Below are 17,746 nucleotides of genomic sequence, written 5' to 3'. Positions count from 1 at the left end.
ATTTTTGTCTTTTAGTCTATCAATGTGTTACATTAAGTGTTGGATGTTAAACCAACCTTGCATTCCTGGGATAAATATCAATTGGTCATTTATTAATCTGCTCGGGCTGCCATTAAAAAGCCTGGAAGGCTTAAACAAGAGAAATTTATTTTCTCACAGTTTTGGAAATCTGAGGTCAGGGTGCAATCATGGTCAGGTTCTGGTGAAATTTCTCTTCCTGGCTTTCAGATAGATGCCTTCTCACTGTGTCTCTACATGGCAGGGGCGGGGGAGCGGAGAAAGAGATTGACACTTATATTCCTCCTTTCACATTTCATTATAAACAGGAGAAACCAAGCCACTCCTTCAACATTTTGCTTAGAAATCTCCTCAGCTAGTGATATCCAGTTTAATCACTCTCAAGTTTTAACCTTCCACAAAATACTAGACCACAGTTTCTAATAACCTGTTTCTGATTTCCATCTGAGACCTCACCAGAATCACCTGTAACATCCATATTTTTAGCATGAACCTCAAAAACCTTCCCATTCTCTACCCATTACCCAGTTCCAAAGCTGTTCCCACATTTTCAGGTATTTGTTATAGTAGCACCTAACTCTTCGTCCTACAGTTTGTCTTTGTTAGCCCAAGCTGCCACATCAAAATACCACAGACTTAGTAGCTTATACAAAAGAAACTCATTTTCTCAGTTCTGGAGGCTGGAAGTCTAAGACCAGGGCTAGTACTGAGAGCATCCCTAAACAAAAGAAGGCTTTACAACAGGCCCAGCTGCTGTACAAGCTGCTCTGCCACTTAGGCCATATGAGTCAGCCGATCAACGGTGCTTGAAATGTCAGTGACAGATAGGGATGCTGTTTGGAGCCTTTGGCAGGCCCTGTGGGTGAATTGCAGTACAGCCTTTAGAATTTTTTTTTTATATCAAACCGTTTTATTGAGAGCCTTCGGGGGAGGGTCGAAGGGCTGGGTTACAAGGAGATCCGTCGTCTTCGGCCCGCCGGGGTCTCACCAGCTATACAGCCACGAAAAGCCCTTAGAATTTTTGAGCAAAGCCCTGCCATCCTCTATGGACAACTGCTCTCCTTTTGAGAAGAAGCTCTTGACCTGCTTCTTGGCCTTAGTAGAGACTGTATGCTTAATCATGGGCCACAAATGTACTATGTTACCTGACCTCCCTATGATGAACTGGATATTATCTGACCCACCAAGCCTTAAAGTTGGACATGCACAGCAGCATTCCATCATCATATGGAAGTGAGATATATATGGGATCAACCTGAGCAGACCTAGAAGGCACAACTAAGTTACATGAATAAGTGGTCCAAATGCCCAAGGTCCCTACTCCTGCTACTCTTTTTTCTCTCTCCTAATCTCCATGACCTCATGGGGGATTTCCTATGATCAACTGACAGGAAGAGAACACTTGGATCAGGTTTACAGATGGTTCTAGATAGTATGCAAGTTTAATTCAAGAGCATACAGCTATAGCACTATTGTCCATTTCTGGAAAAGTGGTGAAGGTAAATCTTCCCAGTGGACAGAACTTTAAGCAGTGCACCCAATTGTTCACTTTGCCTGGAAGGAGAAATGACCAGATATGCAATTTTATACTGGGTCATGGGTTGTGGCCAGTGGTTTGGCTGGATAGTCAGGGACTTGGAAGAACATGATCAGATAATTGGTGACAAGGAAATTTGGAGAAGAGGTATGTGGATGGGCAAAAAAATGTGAAGATATTTGTGTCTCATGTGAATGCTCACCAAAGAGTGACTTCAGTAGAGGAGGATTTAATAATCAAGTTGATAGGATGACCCAGTCTGTGGATAGCAGTCAGCCTTTTCCCCCAATAACCCTTGTCATTGCCTAATGGCCTTATGAATAAGGTGGCTATGGTGACAGGGATAAAGGTTATACATAGGCTTGGTAACATGGACTTCTACTCAGCAAGGCCAACCTTGCTATCTGTATTGCTGAGTGTCCAGTCCACCAGCAGCAGAGACCAACATTGACTCCCTGATATGGCACCATCCCCTGGGATGATTAGCCAGCTACTTGGTGGCAGATTGATTACATTGGACAACTTCCATTAATAAAAAGGACAGTGTTGTTATTTTTCTCACTAGAATTATTACTTAGTCTGGATATGGATTTGCCTTCCCTGCATGCAATGCTTCTGCCCAAACTACCATCTATGGATTTACACAATGCCATATCCATTGTCAACGTGTTTTAAACAAATATTGTTTCTGATCAATGGACTCACTTCACACCAAATGAAAGACAGCAATGGGCCCATGCTCATGAAATTCACTATCCTTGCCATGTTCTTCACCATCTTGAAGGAGTTTGCTTGATAGAATGGTGGAATTGTGCTTTGCAGACTCAGTTACAGTACCAGCCAGGTGGTAATACCTTGCAGGGTTAGGGCAAAGTTCTCCAGAAGGCTCTATATGGTCTGCATCACCAACTGATATATGATGCTGTTTCTCCCATAGCCAGCATTCACAAGTTCAGGAATCAAGGGGTAGAAATGGGAATGGCATCACTCATTATTACCCTTACTTAACCACTAGCAAAACTTTTCTTTCTGTTCCCACTACCTTATGCTTTGCTGATCTAGAGATTTTACGAAGGGCTGACGATGAAGTTCGCGAATTTGTTGCATCGATGTTGCTAACCTTTTTTGATGTCAGAGGGATTATTCATTATGAATTTGTACCAGCTAGACAAACAATTAACCACGTTTATTATTTGGAAGTGCTGAAAAGGCTGCGTGAATTCATGGCTCTTGCATCACGACAATACACCAGCTCACATGACACTGTCTGTGAGGGAGTTTTTAGCCAGTAAACAAGTAACTGTATTGGAACACCCTCCCTACTCACCTGATCCGGCCCCCAATGACTTCTTTTTTTACCAGAAGATAAAGGAAATATTGAAAGGAAAACATTTTGATGACATTCGGGACATTAAGGGTAATACCCTGACAGCCCTGATGGCAATTCCAGAAAAAGAGTTCCAAAATTGCTTTGAAGGGTGGACTAGGTGCTGGCATCAGTGCATAGCTTCCCAAGGGGAGCACTTCAGAAGTAACTGTAGTGATATTCAGCAATGAGGTATGTAGCACTTTTTCTAGGATGAGTTCAAAACTTAATTGTCAAAACTTCATATATTTCAAGAAAAAGAGAACTAAATAGAAAACTATGTGATATGAGAAATAAGTGTGAGTAAACAAATGGTATCTTTATATTCAAGCACCAACAGAGAGAGAGAGAGGAAGGAGGAGGAGAAAAAGAGAAGGAAAAGGAGGAGGAGGAGGAAGAAAACGAAATATATAATAATTAGAGGAAAAATCTAAACATTTCCTAAATGGTGGTTAGGAGATTGATTGGAGTAGGGGCAAAAAGAGGAAAAACAAAAGTATAGGTAATAAAAACATGAAATAAATGGCATAAATAAGTCCTAACAATGATTATAATAAATATAAATATATATGGAAAGATCCTAAAAACCTAATGATGAATTTTAAAAGTAAGTTAAAAAGGAAATTGACAGTACAAAGCCATTTATGCAAATTGAAAACACATGCATACACAAAATATTCTTAACTTTTGCATGCGTAGCCAAAGAGATGTAAGTACTCGAGAATGGCTGCCAATAAAGAGGGAAATAAAGGAATAAAGTGGAATTTGTAGAGGTCTTGACTAAACTGATGGTGATAGTGTGTCTTGAATTGGTGAGATGATTAGCTCAGAAATCTGCACTTAAAACTCCACCCCCCAAAAATCCTAAATAAAGAGGAGGGTGTGGTAAGGTATACAGACAGAAGGACAATCAGATTGGCTAGAAAATGGGGGAAAAGTATACAAGAGCCCCTAAAAATTAGTCAACTCCTGTTAAATTGGGATGGTTTGAAAACGTAAGAAGAAAACAAACAACACTGTCCTATGACACCATCGGTTTTGCAGGGTGTGAGAAGCTTTGTGGGGTTTTGAGTGAGCTCTCCTTTTATTGAGAAACACATGGAGTGGTTTGAAATGCTAAGCATGGTTTGCCACAAAGAAAGCCCTATACTATAATTAAACCATTGGATAAGAGGCCTGTTTGCTTTGTATAATGTGCTTTGTGAAGCTCGGGTTTGCCTTTTGCTATTGCTGAATCTTTCTGACAAGCCACTGGGAGGGGCGGGCAGGGGGGGGGTCTCCGTGTATTTTCCTGGACTACACTTAGGCAAACGTGTGCACTGCCAGTTAAAAAGCAGTGCCCTGTCATGCCTATTTAACTTCAGTTACAAGTGTTGGCAGGAGATGCACAAGGAGACCACAAAGGTACGTACTTAGGACCTGTGGTCCTTTGAGATAAAACAGCTGCAGAAATGAGTCACCCTATTAAGGTAGGCCATAACCACCGCTAGCCAGACTGCTTTGGCTTCCACAGTCACGAGAGGCACGTAGCCCTTACCATGCTCCGTTCCTTCTGTATCCTCACAACACACAGGGCCATATTCCTTCCACGAAGTTTCCTGAATGAATTTTGTTGATTCACTGCTACACACACACACACACACACACACACACACACACGTGAGCGCATGCAAAGCTGAATCTCAAGTCTGCATGCACAAACGTTATATTGTTCTTGGAGTTCTAAAATTGCTGAGAAGACTTAGTGATATATTTTCTGGGATATATTTTCAGTCTGTAGAAGATAGCACCCGATAAGTACTTTGAACAATGCAAACCACTGCAAAGTGATAGATGATGCAATGAAACTGAAGGAACTGATTTCAAAGGATAATGGTAATTAAAAATTTTTTAAAAAAGCAAACTCATAAGTGGTAAGAGAAAATGCTAAACTGAATGATACCTAAATGATCAAATATCGCAACAAGAGATAGTGGCTAGTGAAATGTAGTGATTTAAGTAACTGGAAGTTCAACTTCTAATTGTGTTTTACGATGCTCTTCGGGCTCCATTTACCCCTCTGCCCATTTACCCCTCCGCCCACGGCAGTATTTCTCTCCTCTCCTTTGTAGCAAAAGTCCACCAAAAAAATTGTTTCTACCTGCCTGAGAGCACTGTGCTCCGAAGGTCAATGGGCATTCTGGCTTCTCTATGTGGTTGACACTTCAATAAGATTTCTGTGTAATTTGATGGAGATCATATTTTTATTTTGAGTGAGAAGAATCTTTTTTTTAAACCCATGTATGCAAGTTACCATGTTGTTTCTTCTGAACTATGAAGCAGGGTTTACAGTAGCAGAGAAGACATTGTAGCAACCCAGAGATACCTGCGTGGAATGTAGTTGTAATTGTGAAGCAGTCATAGGAGTCTTTCCCTAAAATTACCAATATGCATATACTTTCTGGATCCTAAGTCCAATTGCTAAAAATTTTAAACCTAATATTTTAACCTCACATTTTTATCACCAATGTTTCTTTAACAGTGTTCCTTCTTTTTGTCATTTAGTTTTTTGTTTTCCTGGGTTTAACATATTAAGTGTTTTATGAGACGACAGATAATGTTTTTTTGAAAGCTGATTCTTCTGTATTGAAGCAGCTGAGTTCCTTGATGTTTATCATATTTACTAAAATGCCTGGCACAAAATGCACTGAAACCTGCAGCAGTAGCTTTATGCTCATGTGTTTGTATTAATACAATTGTCAATACACTTATAACTGGTGCAATACAAATGTAGGTAGAGATTGAGTTGTCAATTAAAAAAAGTGGCCTCTTTATGATAAAAATCAAAACAAAAAAGAATTGTTTCTACTCACTGTCTTGACATCCTCATTTCCCATTCTCTCTTGAAAATACCTTCAAGTTTTGTTCTTACCATTCCACGAAGTTGCTCTTAGCAAAGTCCTTAAGGAGCCTTCTGTTGCCTAATTCCTCAACTCTAACTCCTCTTCTTAACTAACTTCTCAGCAGCATTTGCTTGCTCCTCTTCTTGAAACTTTTAAACTATTTTTTTAAATGTCTGTTTTCAAATACTTTTAGACTCATACAGAAGTTGCAAAAATAGTTCAGAAAGTTCCTGGGTATTCTGTACCCAGCTTCCTCTAATAATAGTACTTTTAATAACCATAGTGGAATTATGCTCAAAACTTCTAAAAACTGTCCCTGCCTTCTTTAAACCCTTTCTTCACTTGGTTTCTGTTATACCATCTTCCTGATTTTCCTTCCCTTCTCAGTCTCTTATGTAAATTTTTCTCCTCTTCCCTATTTTTAAATGTTGGCATGTCCCAGGGCTCAATCTTGTACCTCTTCTCTTTTTAATCTAAATTTACATCTGATGTGATCGTTATCTAATCCTATGGCTTTAGACAGCATGTATATGAAGAAATTTCAGATTATTATCTCCAGCCTTGAACCCTTAATTGAATTCCTGGCTTGTTTATAAAACTGCCTTACTCAACCTCTACATCTTGGCATCTAATGGTATCTCACTTTAACATGTCATAACTGAGCTCATTCAAGCCCCATCATCCAACACTTTCTCCCATGTTCTCCTTCTCAGTAATGATGGTCCCATCATTCAGTAGAGCTCTTAGGCCGAAAACTGGAATTTTCCTGGATTATTCTCTCTCATATAACTTCATTCAATCTAACAGCACATTTTATTGGCTTTAACCTTCAAAATATGACTTACATCTGAACAGTGCTCACCACATTTTTCTTATCTTTACCATCCTAGGTCAAACCTCGTTCCCAGATTATAATCTCTTTCCCAGATTATTGCAATAGCCTTCTATCTCGTTCCCAGTCTTCCACCATGCCCATTAAAGATTATGTTCCACATGGCAGTAAGAAGTTCTTTTAAAATGTGGATTATGTCATGTCACTCTTCTACTCAGAACCTCTCAGTGTTTCTTCCATAGATATGTAGATATAAATCCATTACTTCCATACAATAAAGTCCATGGCACTTGGCCTGGCCTTCAAGACTATATGATCCACCCCATCTTCTCACACCAACTCTCCAATTATATTTGCTTCCTTAGCGTTTGCAGCCTTGTGGATGTTCCCTGAGTACCTAACATGTACTTGCAGGCATTTGCTCTTAGGGTTCTCTCTGCCAGGAACCCATTTCCCCAGCTATTTCTGTTTAGGATTCTGCTCATTTCCTCCGAGGAAACTTCTCTGACCACCTTATCTGAGGAAGTATCCCCTCTCCATAGTGCTAGTGCTGACATCAGATTGCTGCTTGGTTAGTTGGTTGGTTGTCTATCTATCTTTCTGTATATGTCCCACACTAGAAGATAAACTCCAAGAGAGCCAGAACTTTGTCTGACTTTGGTTCACTGTTAATCCTTTGCATGACATACAGTAGGCACTCAACAAATATTTGTTAAATAAATAGGCAAAGGAACAATAAAGGACAATATATAAAAATGCTCTCAGAGAACATAAAATATTTAAATTGGCAATTTAAAATATTTAAATCTAGGTTAAAGTTAAAAAAGATTTTCACAAAGATTAGTTAAAATTTCCATCACTTATGATGAAATGACTGTCTTTGGCCATCTCAGCATTGTTGTATAGCAAATGCCATAAGCTATATAATCCCTGGGTAATGATAAATATATCAATGCCAAATATTTCAGACGGAATACCATTTTAACTGGTTTACCTCAAATGATTTGCAGGCAACTTGAACTGACGTATAAAGTCTACCAATTCCCCACTATGTAAACTAAAGAAACATGGCACATGGTTTAATCTCTCTCCATATGACCTCCCTCCTGGGTCATTGCTATAATAATAAATAGACTCACTTGAGCAATATAGGTGTGAAGGTTTTAAATTATATCCTTGGTTAGCTTAATGACATTATAAATATTTTCTTCTTTTATATTTAAAGATATAGATGTATACATGAGTTACATGTATACACTCCAGTCTTATATCTGTATTTTTTATTCTCCATGAGGCAGTATTCTATCCTTGTATAATCCCTAACGATAAAAACCAATGTCAGATGTATCCAAAACCAAAATGTGATCTTCCTATCCTTTCTCATTTTCACTTTGTAAATAAGCATGTTCTATCACAACCTCTAAGAAAATGGGTCTAAATTTTAATAGTATTTTGGGGCGAAAATGAGCTGAGTTTTCTGTATCAATATTCTATGCAAAAGAGAACAGATTAATAATGTTTATACATGCTCAGGGAATGAAAATGTGATCCTAAGACCTCACAGCTAGCAAGTAAAAATGATGCATACAAGACAGCTTTCAATAGGCAGGGACTCAAGGAATATTTTTTCATGAGCCCTTTTTGAGAACACTGTTAGAGATAAACTATAGCCCACAAAAGGATGACCAGGAAAACTATGACAGTTGGACAGGAAGCAAACATTTAATATATTTAACTAGTACAAATAGAATGTAAATGTTTTGATAAAATAGAAATGTCACAAAAAATTTTAAGAGGAAAAGGAAAAAGAAACAGGGAAAATTGTTATAAAGGCAATCAGTGCAAAAGAAAAACACAAACCTTCCTGAAAAATGGTAAATACATACATACATACATATATTTAGCACAGAAAATAAACTATGCAGTTAATTTTTGAATTGTAAAAAATAAAAAGCATAAAATAGTATGTCAGAACTAAGATCAAATGTATCCCTCACAATGCTAACTGTAAATGGGCTAATATAACTATTATATTAGTTATGGTTTAAGCTGCTACATCAAAGAGACACCAAAACCTAGTGGATTAAATAAAGTAAAATTTTCTCTTTCTTATAAAACTGTCCAGAAATGAACATTCCAGGATTGCAAGGAAACTCTATTCTATAAGGCCGTGCAGAGACTCAGGTTCTGTCTACGTTGTCTGGACATTTATAATATGCTGCCCTCACCAGCATTACCTATGCTGGGTTATCAGCCCCAAACATCCAAGAAGGGGGACAAAGGAAGGCCACAGCAAATGGTTTCATCCTTAAAAATAAAGTTGCACAATTTCCTCCCACTCATATACGTAGTCATGTGGCCAAGTTTAACTGCAATGGGAACTGTGAAATAGTGCTGAAATTTCATTTTGGCATTTCTTAGATAACATATTTTTTTCTGAATCCCAATCCCAAGAAATTTTGCCAAAAACTCAGGAAAAATTGGGGAAATAAAATTTTTTTCTTGCAGGAATCAAAATCTACTGATCAAAGGAGATTACTGATTTGAAAAAAACCACTGATATCAAGTGAAAAGCAAAAACAGGAAATGCTGACTTTTGGAGTTGAAGGTCAAGAGAAACATTTCTAGAGAAACAGGACAGGAGCATGTAGAAGAGAAGCAGTCACAGTCTAATCAGTCCTGTTTTTAGATGTTGCTATAGTACAGAGGAGAGAGAGAGAAAGAGAGAATGAGAAAGAGAAAGAGCACTCTGGGTATTAACAGAAGGCTCCTCTTAAGTCTTCACCTGTATAATGATTAGCACATGCAAACTATTTGAACCTGGACAAAGAACCACCCCGTGCAAGATCTGGAATAGTTTCTGTTTCCACTATTCAGAGTGGAAAACCTCATAACCCAAGGGGCATCAGGTAGAGTACTCAGAAGGCTATTATCTTATTATTGGGAGAAAAATAGTGATAAAATAAATGCTGCTCTGGCCCCACCTAACAAAGCTTAAAAGCAAGTTCTCCAAATATTCAAACTGTTTTCAGGTAACTTACCTGTGTTCTAGAAGAAAACTCAAGAGTATTTGCAGAAATACAAAAATATCCAGCACATAAAGTAAAATTCATGATGTGTAACATCTAAGCAATAATTACCGGGCACACTAAGAAGCAGGAAAATATGACTCACAGTGAGGAGAAAAATGAAAAATTGACCCAGAAATAATACAGGAAATAAAATTAAAATACAAAGACATTAAAGCAGTTAATGTAAATTACAAAGTATTCTTTTTGTTGAAGAAGCTATAGAAAAGATTGAGAATGTTAAGTAGAACACAGAAGACATGGAAAAGACCAACTCAACTTCTAGAAATTAAAAGCATACTTCTAAGATGAAAAATATACTGAATAGGATTAATAACAGATTAGACACTGCAGAAAGAAAGGACTGGTGACCTTGAAGATAGAACAATAGAAATTATCCAAAATAAAACACACAAAGAAAAACTCTGAAAAAATAAAAGTAAATAAGCATAAGCCAAACATACATATAATTGGAGTACCAAAAGGAGATAAGTAGGAGGGCAGAAAAAGAATTTGAATATATAATGATTAAACTTTTCAAAATTTGATGATACTTTAAACTCACAGGTCTAAGGATCCCTACATTCAAGAAATATGAATAAAGTTGCAAAAGCCATCATAATCAAATTGCTTAAAACCAGCAATAGAAAATCTTAAAAGCAGTCAGAGAAAAAAAGACAAGCAGTCTTCTTATAGGAAAAAATGGAAGCCAGAAGTTAGTAAAGCAACATTTTTAAAATACTGAAAGAAAAAAGTCAATCTAGAATTCTAAACCCAGTGAAAGTTTTCAAAAACAAATCTGAAAACAAACTTTTTCAGACATACAAAAGCAGAGAGAATTAATCACCAGAAGACATATGCTACAAGAGATGTTAAAAGAAAGTATTTAGGCAAAAGAAAAATGATGTAAAATGGAAATCTGACTCTACCCAACAAAATGGTGAGTATTGGAAATTAGTATTTGTGACTAAACATAAAAGTCATGTTCACTACTTAAATGTCTTTGGAAAACAATTGATTAAAGCTAAATATCAGTGTATTGTCAGGTTTATAACATAACATAGTCTAAGTATTTCTACACCTAACAACAGGTGTTCAAAATAAAAGAAGCAAATAAATGAGGCTGCAATAAGAAATAGACAAATCTACAATTACATGCCGAGATTTCTCCTGACCCCTCTCTCAGTAATTGGTAGAAGAAATTGGCAGAAAATCAGTAAAGATATGGAAGACTTACACAACACTATCAACCAAATTGACATGATTGACAGTTTTACAATGCTCTATCCACCAATAGCAGAAAACACATTTTTTAAGTGTAAATTGAGTATTTATTTAGATAGATCATGTTTGGGGCTATAAACACATCTTACTAAATTTAAAATGATTAAAATACTACAAATTATTTTCTCTGATGACTATGGGACTGAATTAGAGATCAATAAAAGAAAGATATTTGAAATACTCTCAAATATTTAGAATCTAAATAATACATTCATGCAAGTGTGTTACCTACTTAAAACTTAATTAAATATAAGATTAAAAAAAACAACATGTGGTCAAATTTCCTTGTATAACTGACAAATAGCCATTAAGGTAACGTCAAAAAGACATTTTCAAAGTATTCTGAGCTTTGAGTACATATATCTTCTCACAAAAGTACCATCATAAAGAATAGTAGTTATTTGGGTGTATAAGTTTGGTTAGTTTGCTATAAAAATCAGACTTATTCCTACATAGCCACACAATATTTTTTTTAAATCCTCAAAATTATTGGAAAGACAAAATAAATACTCTAGCAACAGACATGCCCCCAGAACTGATATTCATTATCTTCCTCTTAAGGAAAGTAAATTCCTTCATTTATTCTTGCTTTTGCTGAATTGTTTAAGTATTCAATAACTATACTGATAGAACACCCAGTCTGGGCTGGGCACTATTTTCATATAGCAGAGAGCAAAACATCTCTGGCTTTCATGGAGATTATCTTCTAGCGGAGTGTGTAGGTGAGATATACATTAACAAATAAACAAAAAATGTAATATGTCAGGTGAGAAATGACATGTGACAAAATAAAGCAGACCAGGCAGGTGGAGATATTGATGGGGCAGACCAGATGGAAGAATGTTTCCTGACAAAAAGAAATACTTTTTTTTTTTAATTTTTAAAATTTAGGGTTAATTTTAGTTGCCTTTGAATGAAGTCATCATTGTATCAAACTTTCTAGCCTTTTTCACATGGAAGTCCAAAAAGATAAGGGCTCAAAAAAAGGCAAAAATTTAAGCATTTTTAGTGGCAGATGCCAAGAATTCTCTAAAACAATAGCATAAAAGATGGAGAAAGCTGAGAGTCGTGTGGTATGTGTATGTAGATGATGTATGTCGGGGGGAAGGGGAGTGTGTGTTTTAACCTAGCATTTCCATTTACGAAGAACTCTAACACCACTATCCCCTGCAACACACACACACACACACACACACACACACACACACACACACACACACACACACCCATTCACTCCCTCCAAAATATTCTATGATCTTTGAGTTGAATAAATAGCTTGGTGCCTACCTAATTGAGCTTAAAGATATCCTTCCCAAGCCATTTGCCCTAGTTCACATTCCAGTGATTCCAGAATGTGTAGGTCAGTGTGGCATGAGCCTCCCACAACCTATTTCTGTCCAGTTTTTAGCTGATGGCCTGTAGCCACGTGAGACCTGCACATGTTGCCCAGGGGGGATATATAGCACTGACAGAGAAGTGACCCTAAGTGACTTTGCCATCTTCAGATGAAAACTATACCATTTCAGTTTGAAATAGTATAATAACCTTGGACATTAGATGCTTCTTCTAATTTTATTGTATTAATATTTTATTGTATTAATAGTTATTTATTTGTTTGCCACAAGAAGGTATTAATTGTGTGAAAAAAGATATAATTATATAACAACTTTAAACCTCAGCTAATTATTTTTAAAAAATACACACACACACACACACACACACACACACACACGGGTGCCAAAAAATGTATACATATAACTTGTATTTATCTTTTGTTATCAGTATATATTGAGTATTACAATTTTAATACAGTTTTTTTCCTTTCTTAAAATGTGTATACATTTTTGGGGGCACCTTCTGGAGATACATTTTAAATCTGATGCCAAAGGCATTGTCTAGGTTTGAAATTCTTGTGTATAATCTTTACGAAACCACATCATAAAATCTCGGTTTTTAGGGACTTTAAAATCATCCAGTCCCCAAACTTCTCTCATTTTTTTATCCATTCCACAAAATGTCCCAACAAGGTTGTCCAGTTTTTTTTAATGCTGTCCATTACATCCCCATGACTTATTTATTTTATAATTGGAACTTTTTATCTTTTGACCATCTTCATCCATTTTAGTCCACCCTATCTCTGAAAACCACCAATCTGTTCTCTGTATCTACGAGATTGTTTTTTTTTTTTTTTTGGATTTCACATATGAGTGACATCATACAGTATTTGTCTTTCTCTGTCTGACTTATTTCACTTAGCATAATGCCCTCAAGTTCCATCCATGTAGTTGTAAATGGCAAAATTTCCTTCTTTATTATGGCTGAATAATGTTCCACTGTGTGTGTGTGTGTGTGTGTGTGTGTGTATCATATTACTTTTTTTTTTTTTTTAGTTTTATTTATTTTATGTGTGTTTTTCCAAGGACCCATCAGCTCCAAGTCAAGTAGCTGTTTCAATCTAGTTGTGGAGGGCGCAGCTCACACTGGTCCATGCAGGGATCGAACCAGCAACCCTGGTGTTACCAGCATCGCGATCTAAACAACTGAGCTAACCGGCTGCCTTCCCATTTTCTTTATTCATTTATCCATCAATGGACATTTAGGTTGTTTCCATTTATTTTTCTTGATGAAAAGATATGCACAACAGATCTTATTCTCAGAAATTCTATTAGAATTTTGAGGTCCTAAAAACGTATCATAAATGATCAATATAATACTATATTGTAAATATCCTTCTTGGGGAAAAGTGAGCCTTTTCTTTTCATCATGATATAAATCCAGGACATTTTACATCCTATGGGGTAATAAAAGATTCAAAAAGTTTGAGAATCACTAGACGAACCATGGAGTCTTCTGAATGGTTAGGAGATTTCCTTTCAGGATTTATTATAATTAAAATGTCACATTGTTTTGTTCCCCAACACACTAAAAATGACAAAAAATTGCCATCAGAGCTAAGATCTTGGCCTTCCTTTCTGGGGGAACAAGTGGGTCTAGCCATAGGGTTAAGTTTGTATCCCAAGTAGAAATAGGGAATGCATTTGACAAAAATAGAGGGTGAGTCAGTCCCTGGTGCATTCATTTGTTCTGCTCCCAATGCCTAGGTTCCTCTTCTCCACGAGTTGCTCTGTTTTAACTCTGGCAAGAACAACATATTTCATAAAGGGGTCAAAATTACAAGGAAGGGCCAGCTTGGAATCTGGGAGTTCCCTGCGCCACATACAAACACTCCACTGGCATGCCACAGGTGTACATCACAGCAGCACAAAGGCAACTATGGTACTGGAAAAAGTGTGGGAGGGAAGAAACAAAGAGGGACACCATGATTAGTTTCAAGAAAAAAAACCCAAAAACTTTTTTTCCTTGAAAGATGACTATGATATCAATTTTTTTTTGACTATGACTTATCTCAAACCTAAAATTGGAATACTTCTGAAAAGTTTTCACACACACTATTTTGGTGTAAGTCTTTGGTGTAGACTACTGAAAAGCAGAAGCAGCTCACTGGTACTCCAATGTTCTTTATACTTCTTTAAAGTTCTGGGCACCTTATCTTGAATGGGTGAGTGGCAGATACACCATCTGATTTTAACCACAGAAACTCTGTCACAGTAACATAAAAGGGCAATGTAGAGGGCTATGAAATCAAAGTGTGCTCATGACTTTGATGTGGCAGAGTTGCCGAGTCCCTGTGAGTGCCACCTTATGGTACATTTCACCACCTGTGGCCATCAGAGGCCACTGATGCTTATCTGTCCAGGTTGATTCAGGTGCAAGATATTTAGGTCCAACTTAAATGTGTAAATCTATATTCCCACATACTATACCTGAACCACACCGCAAAATACATAATTCAGACCTAAGTTTGAACACTTGCACCTCACTCACTCTGATATATTAAACTCAAGCTATAAATTTGCCTGATGTTTTATTTCCATGCAGAACAGAATACCTTGCTTTCAAGTGTCAGTCCAATAGGATCATTGGCTGGCAATTTCCAGATTTGTATAGCATCAATATAATGCCCAAATACAATTATCTGGCATCATCAGCTGAAGCCAGTATGGTACTTTTTGGGGTATTCTTCCTGCCTTAGGTCAAAGGAAAGTTCAGCGATTACTTAGTTCTATCACATAAACTAGGAGGCAGCAAACGCTCAATGAGTAGACATTTCAATTCAAACGAAAATCTGCAATTGAAATTAACCTTGTTTAAACCAGTCTTGCTCAAAGTCAATATCTATTAAATTAACATTTTTCTGAAATTATAAACGAAACTACTTAATGATTATTCTATAATAGTTTCTCATGGACATGTAGGCAGATAGAGCACGTATAAAGACTTCTCTTTGTACCGTCTCAGAGTATAGAAAAGGAGCAAGAAGAGATGGTTAGAACTAAAAGAGATAAGAAAGAAGACTGAGCCTCAGTCAGGATACAGGACTTAGGTCACCTAAAGAGAGTGGCCAGGCTGACCATGGGTGCTGAGTCACCTCTCTCTAAAGGACGCTGCTTTCCCACATACTTCTATAATTAAATCACCTCTCTTCATTAGCTGAGGTTCAGTCAGTGCAAATCCTTAAGTATTTTATTTGTTGTTGTTTAATAGGAACTATTTTCAGAACCCCAAATCAAAATACAGATTCTAAAGGATTATACGAATCAATTTATGTATATAGTTGTACCAACCTAAAGAAATTAAGTTACATTTGTTATATATTTAATACTTCTTCTCTAGTGCAAAAAATAAAATTTTTCAAAAAGAGGCCTCAGCGTTGACCTTGCTAAGATCACTACATTATAGAGAAAAGAGCTTGGGATTTGAAACAAGACTTATTTAGGTTCAAATCTTGGCTCTAACAGTTATTAGCTGTGTGACCATGAGTAAGATAATCACCCTGAGTCCTGGTGTCTTCATCTGTAGAATGAGGATAATAAATTGTCTTACTGGGTCATTCTAAATGTTAAGATTGTGATATTATTCATATAAGCAAGGCTCCCAGGCCAGTGTCTGGCATATAAGGGCTCAAAAATTATCGTTTTCATTCTCCTGCTTCTCTCTACTTTTTCTCTCTGCCAATTATAAAAAGACATTAGTCCTTTCACAAGTTTTCACAAAGCCACAGTCGATGGGACGTGTATAAATTATTGCCTTAGGAAAACCAATGGACTTAAAGGTCTCCTGACTTCCAGGTGATGACAGGGGCTCTAATACGCCAGCTGATCATGAAGAAACTCATTTATTTCTTGCATGAAGCCTTTTCTGGACTACATCGGCCATCATTAACCTCCTCTGCTGCCTCTAACCGACGATAACTACGTTTTGTACCTCACAGCACAGTCCTGTATCCTAGTCTCTAGGGCATATTGGGTGACAGATCTTGGCTTCAAAATAAAACAAAACTTCTTAGTAAGTTTACATGAATGAAACCTTCATGTATCAAGGTTTCATTTCTTGTTTCAGCCTTGAGAATCAATTGATAATAATCCACCGAAGAAGAACTATATCTAGTCCTGGACTAAACAATCATTTCAAGAACCCCAACACTAACAAAAACAATAATGTGGAGTGTTCCCAGAAACCCTGAAAATTAACAAATTCCCTTTGTAACCTCAAACAGTTAAATACATTCTTAAATTAACTACAATTGACTGAAATATAATTCACATTCTTGAAGTCTTGAGTTAAATGCCATTCTTGAAAAGCTTTTCTGAGAATATATTTGAAAGTAAGGTAGGTAGTGTTAATTTTCAAAGGATTGATAAAAATTAAACAGTTTACATATTTTGATATGAGATGCAATAAAATGTACCTTTCCTAGAAATTAAAGTTCTTAAGGAATCCATTTATATTTGATTTGTTCAAAGACCACTTGTAGGGTCAATTTTAAGAACTGTGTAATATGTATATATGTACTGTGTTTCCCTGAAAATAAGACCTAACCAGAAAATAAGCCCTAGCATGACTTTTCAAGATGATATCCCCTGAACATAAGCCTTAAGGCGTCTTTTGGAACAAACCTTAATATAAGACACAGTCTTATTTTCGGGGAAACACGGTAATCATGGGATGTAAAGTACAGCACAGGGAATATAGTCAATGGAATGTATTGTAACAGCTATATACGATGTCAGAGGGGTAGTAGATTGGGGCGTTATCACTTTGTGAGGGGTGTAAATGTCTAACCATTATGTGGTTTTGAACACCTGAAAGTAATTAAAAAATAATGCAAAAAGAACTGTGTAGTATAGTGTACTTGTTCTCTCTTTTCTAATGCAAAAACATTGAATTTCTTGACAAAATATTTTGAAAGAAACTTCAGTAATATTATAACAATTGTAGACTTTCTATAACCCAAAGGTATATATTGTCATAGACAGAGATGGTTCTGTGTTTCTGCATTATGGATCCTTTTTTCTGTGGAAGAGGAGGAACAACTTCCCTATGGAAAAGTAGTTGGTGTAGGAAATAAAAAATAGAAGCTTATTTGTGAGGGTTGTGGTTGGAAAACTGGTCACTATTCACTTTTTGAGGCTTTTGAAAAGTCCCTTCTCTACTCCTTATTTCCACAAGGATGAAAAATAGACATCATGTGAATTGGGATGTACACAATCATATTTTTCCAGTTAAAAAATATTAGTTTGATTAAACATTACTGACTGCTGGAATGTAATGTGTGTATATGCATGTGTATATACAAATACACACAGAGGTATAAACACATATAGTATATTTGATTCACATATATATGTACGTATGGTT

The sequence above is a fragment of the Rhinolophus hipposideros genome (assembly GCF_964194185.1).
Source record: "Rhinolophus hipposideros genome assembly, chromosome: 3".
Taxonomy (NCBI): domain Eukaryota; kingdom Metazoa; phylum Chordata; class Mammalia; order Chiroptera; family Rhinolophidae; genus Rhinolophus; species Rhinolophus hipposideros.
Note: the sequence above shows the minus strand (reverse complement) of the source record.